Source organism: Botryllus schlosseri, chromosome 11 (assembly GCF_051294905.1).
Source record: "Botryllus schlosseri isolate E-star chromosome 11, Bs_hap1, whole genome shotgun sequence".
In the NCBI taxonomy this organism is placed as follows: domain Eukaryota; kingdom Metazoa; phylum Chordata; class Ascidiacea; order Stolidobranchia; family Styelidae; genus Botryllus; species Botryllus schlosseri.
The window spans coordinates 4,886,505-4,904,060 of record NC_137246.1 but is presented as its reverse complement, the minus strand read 5'-3'; the positions used below and the strand labels follow the sequence as shown (position 1 = coordinate 4,904,060).

General features: G+C 40.4%; 1 pseudogene across 1 annotated transcript in view; it reads right to left on the bottom strand.

Annotated features, from left to right (window-relative positions):
- Nucleotides 1-2,773: 2,773 nt before the first annotated feature.
- Nucleotides 2,774-17,556, bottom strand: part of LOC145450978 (HHIP-like protein 2) — a 56,736-nt pseudogene continuing 41,953 nt past the window's right edge. Inside the window, exons 8-12 of the transcript XR_013918656.1 lie at nt 4,713-4,891; nt 4,290-4,439; nt 3,709-3,845; nt 3,453-3,595; nt 2,774-2,980 (exon numbers count right to left, since the gene is read on the bottom strand). The product of XR_013918656.1 is annotated as an HHIP-like protein 2 (transcript). The remainder of the gene's footprint in view (nt 2,981-3,452; nt 3,596-3,708; nt 3,846-4,289; nt 4,440-4,712; nt 4,892-17,556) is intronic.

Genomic DNA, 17,556 nt, shown 5'->3' with positions numbered 1-17,556 from the left:
CATTTCCCAATAAAACTCAACTCAGTGTGCACTTTTTGCAATTTCGAAATTGGGTGTCAATGTCCCCGATATGTTCCTATAGTGGTAACAAGTTTGAAACCACAATACCGTAGTCGGGTAATTATAATGTGTCCTACGAACATATTCGACATTTGCTGTCTTGACGTAGTATTTAACGGAAGAAACAAATCAACATCTGTGACAAATGATCTGCATAATATAAACATTTTCCAATCTACTCAGAATGGCTTCGCGGGCCGGATGAAATCGTCAGGCGGGCCGGATGCGGCCCGCGGGCCGTATGTTTGACACCCCTGGCCTACTCTATTATGTCTTCGTGTGTCCCAGAACGGAAATTGCCAGAACTAACAGTCCCAAATCCCCATACTGAACTGTCACCCATAGACTCAATCAACTCAACGACCTCGGGCTACTCTATAGAATTTATCTATACTGGTACTGTATATTCTCATAATTGAGAATACAGTAAAATTCAACTATGGGTATTTGCGGAAGAATGTTTTTCGGAATACCGATAATAAAATCAAGACCTGTTTGGCCACTAAATCGCGCGAAGCGCGAAGAAAATTTTCAGGTTGCATTCATCTGCCCAAAAATATTGTTATAATAATTGATTTTACAAAACTTTTCCTAAAATTTCGGGGGAGCGATCGCCCCTTTCGCCCCTCTCCGGCTACGCCAGTGATGTCTTGTACCTACTAAAGTTGCGATGTCAGAATATTCAATTCAATGACACTATCAATATATGTGACTCTTACATTGTGTACAATGATTTCAAGGTCAGGCGTTTTATTACGACTTGATGTACTGCGCTAAATCCTCAATCCATTATGATTCGTTGTGGTTGTGCCCTATACTTCCACAGGAAGTTGATAATAATCGATAATAATAAATTGAAAGTATGGGCATTTTTATGTTACAATAGTACGACCTGTCGGAGTACCGTAAATTCAAGTGAACTTCAATTTCAGTCCAAGCTTAATGCACACCCATTTCAACGGCATATACGACATATGAACCCGCCGGAATACTTGGTTACTTCAGCAATAACTTCTACTTATTATATAATCAATATCATTTTCGTTGCTGTTGGCCGAAGATAGTTAGAGCCGAGGAGAAAAAATCCGCCGTTTCCCACTTCCATTTTCGACTTGTACATTGTGACTGCATACGTACCACTACGTCTCATCAGAGTTGGATGAAAAGCTTTATGTAGCCTACGTACAATTCGATGACATGAATATACTTTTAAGTGAACAACATAACAAATACAACAAAACTTTCACTAATTCCACAATTTTCCAAATAGCTCTGCGGCCCACCAGTGGGCCATGGCCCCCAGTTTGAGAATCCCTACACTATACCGACAGTCCTGATGGGTGGTCAAGAAATAATAGCATGCAACAAAGGGACTAATACCAATTGGCCCACCCAAAGATTCAAAAAACCATTATTAACTTCCTTAAATTTTCGAAGACCACGCTGCATCAACTCTACCGTTGAATCTCATCATACGGCCTCAGAAATGATAAATATTTGGAATATGTGAAACTAAACTAATATTAATAACGAAATTCACTCATGAATATGAAGTATTATCACTCCATTCACGCCCCTATCGATTATGCCAAGGTTCAAATATTACGTTGCCACCCCATCTCTCATCAGTCATCACGTTTATAACATTTACAATGATATTAGTACTCTCCTAGCGACAAAAGGGGTGTATTCTCACCCGTGTACCACCCGTGATATAAGGTTGTGTAAATATACCCATCTCAGACTTACACAACGGTATAAATCATGGGCGGGCAACTTCTCCGGTCGGCGGGCCTGATATGGGAAAATGAAGTACTTGGCGGGCCGAATTACAGAACTGATAAATTAATCGCGCATTTATCCACTTATACAAGAAATAAATCGTATTTAACGGAAACTTTAAATTTAAAGCATTATAGACCAATAACAGTGAGATTTAATGAATTCATTAACCTAATGTAGCCTACTTCAATAGCTATTGAGTTCAATTAGACATCTGTGGTCGATCAAAGTTTTCAACAAGTTCATTGAACTCTGGTTGCATGTCACGTGTTGAAACTATTAGTGAAGACTGCGCGTGAACACCAGTTGTATTTATATTGGAACGCAGACTTGTCTTGTTAATGTTCGTGGTCCAAAATGTTTGCTCGCATGTATATGTGGACCCGAACAGAACAAGTAGATTCATAACCATCATTGTCGAGTTGGCAATCTTAGATTCATTCTGGACGCATAAAATTGGTCAATACTTTCAGATTAGAATTTTACTTTCAGGGCGGAACCTCTCTGCGGGACGCTCAAAATCTCGTCGCGGGCCGCATGTTGCCCATACCCCTGGTATAAATCAAACACAACATTTTTCCTAATGAGGCTTGCTAAGGTGTTACACGAAAAGAGAACCTAACTCATAATTAGATGGTGGTTATAAATCCCACGTCCCTATTTATGACCGCGATCTAATTATGATTTAGGTTCTCTTTTCGTGTTACATCCTTTGGGTGTGAATTCACACTCTTTTAGCTTAGTAGCTATCTTTCGCAACATATGTACGACAAGTGAATATTCCGCCATTTTCGAAGCCTCTCTACACACCAAAAAGTCTGGGCTGCTAGCGGAAGCAGTTCCGATCAAATTCAGGACACATTGGCGTTTATATAATTGTATCGGTCTATCTGATTACGCAGCTGTCTCGCTTGGTATACTCATCAACACATTAAAAAAGCACACTCCTTCAGTAAGAATTTATTACGGTAATGGTACAAGGAATATCGGTGACAGGTCCATGTCGCAGGCGGGAAATGATTATTTCACGGCGTACACGAGGTAGGGTCTGCGCGTCGAGACGGGTCAACAATTTGGTACACACTGCCAGCGACACTTCCCGGGAAAGGATGACTTGTTGACAGCATGTACAGTTCGCCTATAAATAAGCACCGCATGATTCTAGTGACTCGCATAGGGATTCCACTTAGGTGGCGGAGACTTAATTTAACTATAAAGCCTAGGTTCGTAACCTGCTGTTATAGCATTGGCCTATACTTACAGATTTGAAACAATTCCGTGTCTCGCCGATTCTACAATTAATTCAATGTTTATTGTTACTAGTAAGCAGTATTTGGGTAATTACCACAGTAAACTGGGACGGAACAAATGTAAATTGATTCCTCTCTATCATTAAACGTATATAATACTTCTACTTTACAAACTGTAAATAGCTAAAAGTACGTAAGTAGCCTAATTCACAGTCTATCAGGTAGAAGTAGAGAAAGATTTACTTGAGTATGAACTAGTAGTGGAGAAAAACTGTACTTGGAAAAAGTAGAATTAGTTCGTTGCGGACCGCTTCTGTCGGTATCCCAGTGCAAATATGAAATGGTGTCTGCAGGACTCACCCTTCTCGTCTTCTCCAAACGACAGAATGTTTCTGGCGTAAGATCGCTGTAAGCCACCATTCACGCATACTTTCTCGGTCGCCATGCAAATGTTGCGTTTAAACCACTTCCCGTTCTTTCCTTGGCGAAGAGAGATGAGTCTCCTGTGGAATTGAAGCAATGTAAATATTCTCCACCTTGATCCCAGAATCTTTGTGTCTTTAACTCCACCGGTTTTGATGCCAACACTTCTCGCCAAGTATATTAAATTGCTCACCCGGATGTGAAATCACCAAAAATGTAACGTCCGTTCAAATTTGGATATTGACACCCTCTGTACACATATCCACCGGTAACAGATTTTCCAACTGAGTGCGGGACGCGGATATGCGTGTATTGGTCTTTTGTGTTCTTCTATTGTCAAGATAAGTTTTCAGTTGGCGTTTTAGGTTGAGTACGTAACACAGTGGTTTCCAACCTTCATCGACCCCTTATCAATTTGGACACCCCCTCCCCCATATTTTCACCCCCCCCATATTTATGGATCCGAAAATAGAACATATTATCTAGAAATATATTCACCTCACTGTGATCACTGGTGAGTTATCTAAAAAGGATCATGTTTGTGAGGTGGCAGCTGCTCGAAAAACCGGTTTCCCAGTCTAATTTCGGTAGATTTGACGTTTTTTCGCGTCATATACAGAACAACCACGTGTATTTATGACAGTATTAATTAAACATCTCTCACTTTGATATTTTCACCCCTTGTTTCTGAAATTCGTCCACTGGAGGCGATATCGTCCACGTTGGGGACCACTGACATAACGCATATGGATTAAATACGAAATGCTCACGTACTTATAAAATTTTTGTTACATAGATTTGCATCGAAGCAGCTGTGTCCTTCGTACGCCCGCCAGCCGTAGTTCGCTCCCTTTTCGATGATGTCGATTTCTTCGTATTTACTGTGGCCGACGTCTCCGCAAAATATCCTTCCCCGTCCCTCTCCTGGAAAGGATTTTGGATAGAACTGGCTTGTTTATTCTGATAGTCCTATTCCAAGTGCGTTTTTGTCGTTTGTTGTCAATCGCTAGGTGTGAAACGTTTTTTAGTTTTCTTTCGTAACACTTGGATCCGATCATAAGAAGATGAACTAGACATGTCTATTCATGATCATTATTCAAATAACGGTGGTAAGGAATAGCATATAGTTGTCTCTGAAACATGACAAATATCTCTACATAACACTCCACTTCAATTACTGGATGGACAATGGTACACCTGTCGGACTTCCTCTGTCGACACTGCACCGCCACATATTTCGCACTCCCAACGCGTAGATTTCCGATAAATAATCGGGATCGTCTACGAAAGGATTGTCGGTTGGAATTCCGTAAGGTTGGCCAGTAGCACCGACTTGATTTACATCGATCCTCAGCACCTTTCCAAGGAGAACTTTCCTGAAAGTGCGGCGTAAGGCATGTGAAAACACGCCTAAGAATGGGAAATAGGCACTTAGCTGGCTAAACGCAACAACCCGGATGGCTCTGTTGCAATGTAATCGAGGTAGTTTTTCTAGTGAGATAATAGCCAGACTCAAACTGTAGGCCTACTCTGCAAGGGAAAAAAAGATTTGGACTTGCTTCAATCCGGTGCAAAAGCGCAATGAGCTATGAGCAGGCTTCAGCAGACTATCAATCTAGTTATTTGACGGTGCTCCAGCTATACTGCTTTTTAGTATTTCTGATTCTAGTTGTAATTGCAGATATAAAAAAGTTGTCGAACAGCTAGAAAACACATGTCGCCGTTTCGAGTGAATCGTGATTAGGGCTGGTCACAATGATTCGAGTACTCGAATCTGAATCGAGTATTATTTCTAATGATTCGAGTCGTGTAGTAAAAGACGAATTTTTCGAGTACTGAAATTATACGCTTCTGATCACTCAAAGTTAAATTATCAACGAGAATTATAGTTTAGGTACTGGTTTCACCGTTGAAGCCTTTGAAACCTTGCTTGGCGGTATCGTAGCATACAAAAGATATAGTGCAAAGCTACGAAGGTTACTGGACGTAGCACATTTCCGAAGTCATGATCATCCCACAACATTATCACCAAGTGGAATGAAATCGGTAAGGTCGAAAAAACACCAAAGTATCTTTTATGAGATGGATAACAGGCGGTATATTGTTTGTGGTGGCACAAACGGTACCTATTTATACTTTGACGTGTTACATTCCGTTATGACGTCAGAATGAGTGATACTCGATTACTCGACTCGACTCGAAGTATATTGCGTGATGCAGAATCGAAGCACTCAGGTACTCGATTTTGCCCAGCCCTAATCGTGATATCGGGGTTCTATTGTGTGATGTTATTTCAGCCATTGCTACCTCAAGAGTGTTCACTGTTCATTCTTGGGCCGCAATGTGCTGATCTATTGGTGGAATAAGACAGAACGGCCAGAACTGCCAAACTTGGCGAATTATTTTATCGGCATGTCTGCAACATCTGCGCCCAGCAAGATTGAGTTCTCTTATGCGGGATGATTGTATTCCCATAAGAAAAGACAAAACTTCATCAAAAAATACTTCCACTTTTGATGCGCATTCGCTGCTATCACCAACTGAACACTGAGTTAGTCTTTCCTCTACCCTGGTAGTAGTAGTGTAGTATATCGGTCGTGGTGTGCGCTTTTTTGCATGGGCTCTTATGGGTGCGGTCGCACATCGTATGGATAACTCGTGGTGGCACATCGTACTTTTTGACCCCCCTCTCGGTCGCACATCGTAATGGGTTCTTATGGGTGCGGTCGCATGTCGTACTTTCGGGTATAGGCATCTCTCGCATATCGTATTGAAAACTCGTGTTGGCACATCGTACTTTTAGGTATAGGCTCCGGTCGCACGTCGTACTTTCGCGTATAGGCTGCGGCGATGATGTACCTGTCATGTATTCTTACGCGATCTCTGGTGATTCGCCATGTGTTCTTATGGGTGCGCTCGCACGTCGTACTTTCGCGTATAGGCAGTGGTGGTGATTCGCCATGTGTTCTTATGGGTGCGTCGGCATATCGTACTTTCGGGTATAGGCATCTCTCGACCGGTGTTGAATATGTATCAGGTATCGTAAATAGTCACGTGATTGGTACTTAGTTATTGTGTATATCCCAAATTATTATATATGACCAATTTGAAGTAATCCCAGCGTTTACGGTGAGTGCGACAATGATATATCGTTATTCTTATGGATGCGGCGATGATTCGTACTTTCGGTATAGCCCGCGGTGGCATGTCGTACTTTCAGTAAAAAAGGTGTGAAATAGTTTGCTAAATCTAGGAATCAGTCGCTTGGTAATAAGTTTACCACAGAGCCGGCGTAGACGGCGATTCGAATATCAACAATAACAATGGTCACAAATTAACACTCCAAATAGGTGTGAAATAGTTTGCAAACCCTGCGATCGCTGACAAGATAATGTCTCAGACATACGCGACTTGATGTTACAGGCATATCGATCACTCACGCGGTGAAATTTTCGTAAGCAGTTTGGGACAGAGCTTGATTTCACTCGTAAGATTTAATAAGTAACGAATAACAGACCGCCAGTGTCGGTAACTTGAATAGCGACAAATTGCCACTTATTTCCGCTCTAACCCTAATCCTCTGTGAAGTGAACGCTTATTCAAAAAGGTGTGAAATATTGGTAAAATCCCGCGACCGCTCACAAGATAATACCTAAGACATAACCATCGCTCGCGACTCGCTGTTACATACACGCCGATCGTTGACAATGTAATATTTTGGTAATTGGTTTGCCACATAACCCGCGTAGACGGTGATACCAACAATAGCCGCGTTCACAAACTAACACTTCAAAAAGGTGTGAAATAGGTTGCAAACCCCGCGATCGCTGACAAGATGTTGTCTCGGACATAACCATCTTTCGCAACTTGCTGTTACATACATTCCAATCACTCACAAGATACTATTTTGGTACTTAGTTTGTCACAGAAACGGATTTCACTGGTAAAATTTAATAAGTAACGAATAACAGAGCCGGCGTAGACGGTGATTCGAATACCGACAAATTTTCACTTATTTCTGCCCCAACCCTAATCCTCTGTGAAGTTGACGCTTATTCAAAAAAGGTGTGAAATAATTGTAAAATCCTACGTCGGTGACGCGATAATGCATCAGACATAGCGATCTAGTTATAGTACGGTGTCGGAATCCATTCGCGAGATGTTCTATAGGTAAATGGAGATAATCCGAAACGAAATGTTTTGACTTTGGCGTAGTGTGAATTGAAATAGGATTGACAAACATGACCATCAACTTTCCCACAGTCCCATATTGATATTATACGCACATTGATTTGAAACAAGTAATGGAACATTGCAACTCTATTCGCGATCCGACTTTTCGTTTGTCAAAGCGACATTTTAACATCTTACCATACTCAAAAGAATTATTTACAACATTAACAAGTGTTCAAAATCTAGTTTTCACTTACTTGATTATATCACTGCAACTCACAAATTTGAATTGATTCATCCTGGTTGTATTCGTATGATCGGTCTTTTTTATTCAATTGTAAAGGTCGTTACTATTCTGAATACAAAGTAAGCTATTTACTAATCGACACATAAATGACTTGACATAAACATATTATATTTTGAGTATACGAGATTTGGATGTCTGAACAATAACTGAGAAATAATTTATCACAATAAAATCCGCATATTACAGCGTAAAAGATGTTTGAATGTCAGCAACTCTGTACGGCCATAGTTACTATCACTAATTTACCCGACCAACTCGTCATGATCATTCCTGAAATCAACACAAATATGACCACTGACTTGAGTTAACCACAAAACAGCGTCAAGTTTTAAATCCACCTGTAGCCTACGGCTTATTTGAATGCGGGTTATGTTTTGTTGTAATTGAGTGTACGGAAATAGTATTACATCTCGACATCTTACCCTCTTACCATATTCAAAGAGTCAACCACGAAAACATTGTCAAGTCAATCCGTTTGTAACTTACCCAACCAACTCAAGCAGTATCAGTATGAAAACAGCCAAGCATACACGAGTCCATACAATCGCTACAATCTAAAATCCATAGCAAGTTCGGTTTTAGGCATATACCACCAACTCGTCTTTTTTGTTCAACTGTAAAAGTCGTTACTATACCACAAGACAAAGAGATTACTATGCGATATATTTTGTAAGACAAAAGTAATTACCACTCGGTGCAGGTGATTTGAGATTAACATAATATGTTTGAGTATACGAGATTTGAAAGTCTGATCAACGTATAGTTGCGACTTCATTTCTTACAATCGAACGCTGGTGTTATATCGAAAGTTACCATTCTGTAAACATAAGGATTGATACATTGATGTGCCATATGCAATAGTTGATCATGGCTTGATTATTAAATTATTCGCGTTACTTATTAGACCCGGCGTTGTGGTAAAGGTTATTATGACAGCAACAAACTTTTCAGTACCGTTGTTATTAACATATTGAGTTGTAAAACTATGCGTGTCTGAAATGTTCTTGAATGGAAAATTATTCCACCTTGGTACATATCACCCTGCGTATCGCGGATATCAGAAAATATTTTACAAATATAATTGTCTCCACTAACCAAGACTAAAGATGAAACAACAATTTCCTTTGTTAAACAATAACCGATACAATACTTTATCATCGTAATCAGCAGTGAGAATTGAAACACTTTCGCACATTATCCGTTGTCAAGATATCACACTAGATGAATTGACATACCGCTGCTTGATTAATACCTAATCCATTCGCACCATTTCACATACTTTGATCATTACAAAAGTAAATTGGAATATGTTTGCTAGATGCATTCAATTCAGTCAGAAATGTCTGGTACACAACAATCGTAATATCAAGGAAGTACTTGCTACGCCAGGGGTGGGCAAACTTTTGAGCTTGCGGGCCGCATTCAACATCTGAATCCATTCGCGGGCCGCACTACATAAAATTGGGATTATAAACCAAAATGCAATATTGGTATTTGATTACAGTGAGGACATGGACATAATATATATGCTTATTAAAAACAAACCAAACATTGCTTTGATGATATCATACACGCGTCAGAAACAATGGCGAGATTTCATAGGCTGGTCCACCTTAATGACCAATTTGTCAAAACTATAGAGATGAAAGTCGGTTGTCCCGATTCTTAGAACAGGATTGAAATTTAAATCTGTTAGCAGTGATCGGTTCATAGATTTACTAATTTCACTTTTGGTTCAGTTCCAGGACACACAATGCTGACAGCATCATAACTATGTTAGATTCAAACACGCTTCTACTATTTGCAGATAAAATATAAATACCCTAAGTCTACGCATAGAACGAATCTATAAGCACATCACTAAGATAGTTAAAACTGGAGTGGCCGATCTGAAATCACACTCGTGATCACAATTATGTCAATCACGTTTAGGATTTCTGTGATTTTTAGCAGTTGAAACCTTTCAAACTCAGTGGGCCTTGAGATGGTAGCGTCATCTGTAAATCAAGATTACATCCAACTTGTAACTGTATCGTTTAACTACCGGGTTGCATCAGTTTGCTATTTTTGTCATTTAGTGACTGCTGAACATACCAAACGATACACATTCACTTACGAAATACTGTGTTGGTCGTAATTTCCATCATCGTGATAATCGAAGTACATTTATTTCGAGTTCATAACAACCGACTACTTTTCTATGACCCGATATATTTTTGACAAGTTATGCTTAGAAGATTGGTGCATCTCGCGAAAAATAATATACCACTCATATTGATACTGCTACTCCATCGACCGATATTTTCAAACGAGTCGATTTTCAACCGAGCAAAATTTATTACTCGAGTTGTCCTGCTTACTATATTTAAATGTAAACTCACCCGTCTTTCAACAACAAACAATGATAAAAAGTACACAAGCAAACACAACAAGTTTAACTTTTGTAGGACACTAATTATTATTCCACGCATCTCATTTCATACTAAGTGTATATGAAAGATATTCATGGTACACGAATATATTCGCTCATGCTACGAACATACGCAATGATTGGTGACGCTTTCACACTATTTCGATTTAGTGTAACAAAAACAACAACAACAATTTTCACTCTCTTGACTTATGAAAACAACAGACGAACCTTCATTCAATATTTTGTTTTTTTGTCAACTAGTTACTTTTTCATGAGACCCCCACTACTCTTACGAAAGTACGAAAGATATTTACATCACACAAAGTAATCAACTTTACTCGATATTCCCATGCTACGAACCTGTACAATGATTGGTGACGCTTTCAAACTGTTTCGTTCCCTCAAGACCTTTATTGTCTGAATGGTTGTTCATGTATCTTATTAATCAAATAGTTCAACACACAACAATAGTACGAACAGAAACATCAGAGTTGTTTACACAAAAGTTTGTATGCGTACAGTATGCGAATACCATGTGTAAGTCGAGCGCAATTGCGGTATCCATCCAAGTTTAGTTAACACAAATTCATTACAACGGAGCCGCGTAAACTTTCGTTTAAGAAAAGCATACCCACTTCCCGAGGGTTCTGTCAATGTCATAACAATAAACCAGATACTCCAACAACAGAGTACATATGTTTTCTAGTCACGATCCTTACATCTTTCACATAGATCAATCTACTTTGCTACCGAAAAGTGCTGAGTCATCATATGGTTGTCCTCACAACTAAAACATACTATCATACAAAATGGTCGTTATAGTTTGCACACCAACGGTACATCGTACAAGTAACAAGTCTCGAGATACCAGTTATTCAAAAAAACGTGAAAGTATTTCTACGCCAAGTCGTTATGTTGACGAAAGCGTATATTGTAATATCATGATCGATTTGCATTCGTTGGCCACAAACTGTCACTACTCTAAATAATTCTTTTTCACTCAAACACAAACGCATACTTGTCACCATTCGTTTTCATCAAGCACGAGTTCAAGAAACTTACTACGACATGAATTTTTATTTTTATGTTGTGTAAATAGGTAATAATTATTTCAAGTAACACTATATCAACATCATCGACTTGTGCTAATAGATTTACATGCGGTCTTGTGGTTTTCGTCGGGACATACAGCACGAACTAACTGTAGACTCCTCTCTGTTGTACAACTACTCGGTAATCGAAATGCAATAACATGTAAACAACGATCTTGTTTCGTCACACCAAAAATATGTTCACTGTCGCGATACTCCGCACAAGACGTGCATAGCCTTTTCACACTCGTAATAGTATACCAACGGCAAGCGATAACGTTTAACAAGACCAACGACACTGATCCCACGACGTTTACCTAGGTAAAATTACCACTTTCACTTGCCAGTCCATCGTTTACCTGACTAAACATATTATTTTCCTTTGGAGATCTGACGTTTACCCAGAGTAAGAAACCATTTTCACTTGTAAATATATTTTTTCCTTGGCTAACAAACCTTTTTTTACTTGGAAATATATTTTTTCCTTGGCTAACAAACCTTTTTTCACTTGGAAATATATTTTTTCTCTGGTTAACAAACCTTTTTCACTTGGAAATATATTTTTTCTCTGGTTAACAAACCTTTTTCACTTGGAAATATATTTTTTCTCTGGTTAACAAACCTTTTTCACTTGGAAATATATTTTTCCCTGGGTAACAAACCTTTTTTCCCTGAGCAACAAACCATTCTCACTTGGTGGTCCGTCGGTTAGCCGAGTAAAAATATCATTTTCCTTTGGAGATCCGGCGTTTACCCAGTGTAACAATACATTTTCACTTGGAAAAATACTTTTACCTAGAGTAACTAATCATTTTCTCCTGGGTAACAATCCCTTTTCGTCTGGAAACTATCATTTAACTGAGTACCAATATCGTTTTCACTTGGAAATACATTTTTTCCCTGGGTAACAATACCATTTTCGTTTTGAAAACTGACAACCACACCGGTCAATTTGATATTTTGTATATTGTTACAACAAACAGTGACGGAAATATACACAGACAACCGGTTTCAGAGTATACCCCATCGGTCGTATCACATCAATATCATCGGTTAACCACATACAATATGCTCTTGTACACCGAAATGCATGTTTTGGAAACTTGGACAATAGGCCTCGATAGTTCTGTGATGTCCGGGTTCGTGCTTTGGATTTTCCAGAGTCAAAATGTCTGAATAAAACACCTCCTCGACGACGGTTGGTATGTGGATAACGGTGTTCGGAAAACGGTTGGATTTATGTCACCCATCGCGAAAACAATTCCTGGTCGAGTTTTCCTCCGGCATGTTTGCTATATTGTGTCTTTATTGGTTAATGTATGTCTCGACATTCAGTTTGAAATCGGAAACCCTGATAAAGTATGTAACCGGATCGGGATATCAACTCTGAATCGATAAACCAATGAACAATATTCAAAGTAAACATGTTACACCCTGTGTTTCCACGAAAAAATACCATCCAGACATACGTCGCGCTTGTTTGCCCACGTCGGTATACGCGTAAATGGAGGTGTGTGACATTGCATGCAATGTGTTGGTATACAAACATCGGGGAGTAAGCCTTCGATCCACAGACATTATCATAGCCGGTAATTTTGATGCAGATCGAATGTCATCAAGCACACCCGATAACAATGTCATACCAATAACCCACATTGCAATGACTCTGAGTCAATCTGAAGCATGACATACAGACACACAAACATGGAACCGTAACATGGGTTATTCGCACGACGTTGAAAGTGAACTGTACAACATATACCAATTGGGCGTTCACAGTCGAATATGCGAACCATGCACAATCACATACCCAGATTTTTGTTGGATATGTACGAAACCGATAAATCGATACATTTCTTTTCCTTCAACGTCAATAATACAAAGGTCATTCCAATTCATAGCTCGAATGCGGGGTTCGTCTGGTGTAAAATCCATGTCAAATAACACCAAAGTGTGCCTTCCATGTTTTATTATTTCCACCGTCGCATCTTGTCTGTGTCGTAACACTATGGTGCTGGGACTTGAAAAACGATGGATTGTGAAACGGGTTGACATAATCTTCGATATGACCAACAGAATCGACGTCAATAGCCCTGTGACGATGTCGTTTCAAAATGTTACCGATATGACGAGCGCAACCTCGATCTTTTATGGCGATGACCGTTTCGAAATATCACCGGACGAACTGGACCCTCAAGGTGGCGTGTTTTATGATTGTGTGTGAAATCACGAGGTAGTGTTCTATTTGTGATGTACGATTGCAGTCTTCACAGAAACACACCTTATTGGATCACAGTATCAGTCCGAGATTTTCAGAAGTTCGCGATATTTATCTGGAGTCGTTATGTGGGAGTAGCGACATCCATGCATCGTGATTTAGTGAAAGACTGATCGCAATCCATATCAAATAACACCAAAGTGTGCCTTCCGTGTTTTATCATTTCCACCGACGCTTCTTGTCTGTGTCGTAACACTATGGTGCTGGGACTTGAAAAACGACGGATTGTGAAACAGGTTGACATGATCTTCGATATGACCAACAGAATGGACGTCAATAACCTTTTGACGATGTCGTTTCAAAATGTTACCGATATGACGAGCGCAACCTCGATCTCTTGCGGCGATGACCGTTTCGAAATGTGGCTGGACGAATGGGACCCTCAGGGTGGCGTGTTTTATGATTGTGTGTGAAATCACGAGGTAGTGTTCTATTTGTGATGTACGATTGCAGTCTTCACAGAAACACACCTTATTGGATCACAGTATCAGTCCGAGATTTGCAGAATCACTGTTCGCGATATTTATCTGGAGTCGTTATGTGGGAGTAGCGACATCCATGCATCGTGATTTAGTGAAAGACTGATCGCAATCATTTCGAGCACCGTACTTCGATAGTTCACATTGGTCAAACGCTGTAGCCTCAGCAGAAAACTTCGGTCTCGACAACACGCTGGATATTGACCGATGTATCCAATTGATCTGGGTGGTCTGTCTGGAGATAGGGTCATGACTATCTTGTAATGTTACAACGCGATAAAACCATCGACTAAACCAGTGAACGGTGTCGAAATATCGATGTAATAGCGCAGACTCAGAGTCATTGCAATGTGGCTTATTGGTATTGTTATCGAGTGACATTCGATCTGCATCAAAATTACCGGCTATGATAATGTCTGTGGATCGAAGGCTTACTCCCCGATGTTTGTATACCAACACATTGCATGCAATGTCACACACCTCCATTTACGCGTATACTGGTGTGGGCAAACAAGCGCGACGTATGTCTGGATGGTATTTTTTCGTGGAAACACAGGGTGTAACATGTTTACTTTGAATATTGTTCATTGGTTTATCGATTCAGAGTTGATACCCGGATCCGGTTACATACTTTATCAGGGTTTCCGATTTCAACCTGAATGTCGAGACATACATTGACCAATAAAGACACAATATAGTAAGCATGCGGGGGGAAAACTCGACCTGGAATTGTTATCGCGATGGGTGACATAAATCCAACCGTTTTCCGAACACCGTTATCCACATACCAACCGTCGTCGAGGAGGTGTTTTATTCAGACATTTTGACTCTGGAAAATCCAAAGCACGAACCCGGACATCACAGAACTATCGTAGCCTATTGTCCAAGTTTCCAAAACATTCATTTCGGTGTACAAGAGCATATTGTATGTGGTTAACCGATGATATTGATGTGATACGACTGATGGGGGTATACTCTGAAACCGGTAGTCTGTGTATATTTCCGTCACTGTTCGTTGTAATCTATTTCAAACTATCGTCAATACAACAAATACCAAATTGTCAGGTGTGTTTGTCAGATTTCAAAATGAAAATGGTTTTGTTACTCTAGGAAAAGCTAGATGACCAAGAGAAAATGTATTGTTACGCTGGGTAAACGCCAGATCTCCAAAGGAAAATGATATTTTTACTCAGGTAAACGACGACTCGCCAAGTGAAAATGGTTTGTTGCTCAGTGAAAATGGTTTGTTGCTCAGGGAAAAAATATATTTCCAAGTGAAAAAGGTTTGTTACCCAGAGAAAAAATATATTTCCAAGTGAAAAAGGTTTGTTACCCAGAGAAAAAATATATTTCCAAGTGAAAAAGGTTTGTTATCCAGGGAAAAAATTGATTTCCAAAGGAAAAGGGGTTTGTTACACTGGGTAAACGATAAATCTCCAAAGGATAATGGTATTTTAGTCAGGTAACGGTTGACCTCCAAGTGAAAATGATAATTTTACACAGGTAAACGTCAGTTGTCCAAACCAGTGTACTATTCCTCACTATTCCTTATCTGTACTTTCCATCATTAGTTGATTGATTCACGTTGATTACGCTCACTCTCCTTACGTAGTGCTGCGAGTAGGTAATCCGATGTCAGTTGCTCTAGGTGTTGGGTCTTGCGTTATCGTATTTGAACTGTTCCTATACTGTGTATCTCATTTGTCATCTGTTACAGAATAAGTTTAATAAAGCCTATCTCTAGGTCAGAACAATTTATTAAACTTATTCATACGGCTTCAATGGACAAGGTTCTGAAACCTCAACGTCTCGACGTCGAGCCAGGCTCGGAGACTGCTGCTGATGAGTTCAAACATTGGCTTAAAACGTTCAACGACTACTTGGAGGCGTTAGCAGCCGCTGACTTACATCCAGACAAACTCAAGGTGCTAACAAATCTGATATCATTTCAAGTCTTCCGCAACATAGCTGATATTGATGATTACGACCTTGCCATTGGTGCTCTGAAAGAGCTCTACGTGAAGCAGAAGAACACCATTGCGGCTAGGCATGAATTACTGACTTGCAAACAACTGCCTGGCGAAGCTATAGACAGTTTTGTCATTCGACTGAAGTCACTCAGCAAAGACTGCGGGTGTCAGGCAGTTTCAGCTGAACAATATCGGTTGGAGCTGATTCGCGATGCCTTGATCGCTGGATTGCAATCACCGTCAATTCGCCAGAGACTTCTAGAAGAAAGCGCGTTGACTTTCGGCGATGCCTTCAAGAAGGCACGTGCAATGGAAATCGCTTCCCGGGATTCCAAAGCCTACCAACCGACTTCGTCATGTGCCACAAGACTGCATGCGCCGAGACAACAAGGCGGGGGCGAGACTCATAATGAAGATGGCAGCGCTCGCCGAAATCCAATCTCTTCGAAACGGCCTTGCTTCTTTTGTGGAGACGCTATGCATCCTCGCATGAATTGCCCGGCAAAAGATGCCGTATGCAGATATTGTTATATCACTGGCCATTATTCAAAGGTGTGTCAATCTCGCCTACGAAACCTTCCTCGAATCAATACGGAATCCGCCTCGATACAAGGTCCCGTACCTCCCAGCAGAGGAGAAATAGAATTTAACCCGAAAACGACTCTATCAGCTACTGATCGGTCTAGAGTACTATGCGATGTCAAGGTTGATAATTTGGACGCAACTTCATTGATGGATACTGGTTCAGGGGAATGTTTCATGGATCAAAAATTTGCCGACAAATATCGAGAAAAATTGAACATCCAGCCAATCGTTGGCGAGGTCACGCTAGCGGAAACTTCTATACGCATGCCGATTGAAGGTCAGTGCCTCGCTCGCCTCACCGTGGGGAATAACGACTATCGAAATGTTTCGTTTCACATACTGAAGAACTTGGCAACTGACGTCATCATCGGTGAAAGAATTTTCAAGGAACACGAAAGCGTCACATTCACGTTTTCGGGACGGCGGCCTCCGCTCACCCTGAATGCCTTATCAAAAATGGCAGTTCCTTATCCGAAACCATTCAGTCACCTTAGCAAGGATTGCCGCCCTGTTGCGGACAAACAACGGAGATACTCACGGGCAGATCTCGCCTTTATCGCAGAAGAAACGCAACGTCTACTTGCTGACAATCTTATCGAGCCAAGTAATTCGCCCTGGAGAGCTCAGGTACTCGTTGTCAAAAACGAACACTCTACCAAACGACGAATGGTCATTGATTACAGCAGGACAATTAACAGATTCACTCAACTCGACGCTTATCCGCTGCCACGCATCGAGGACATTG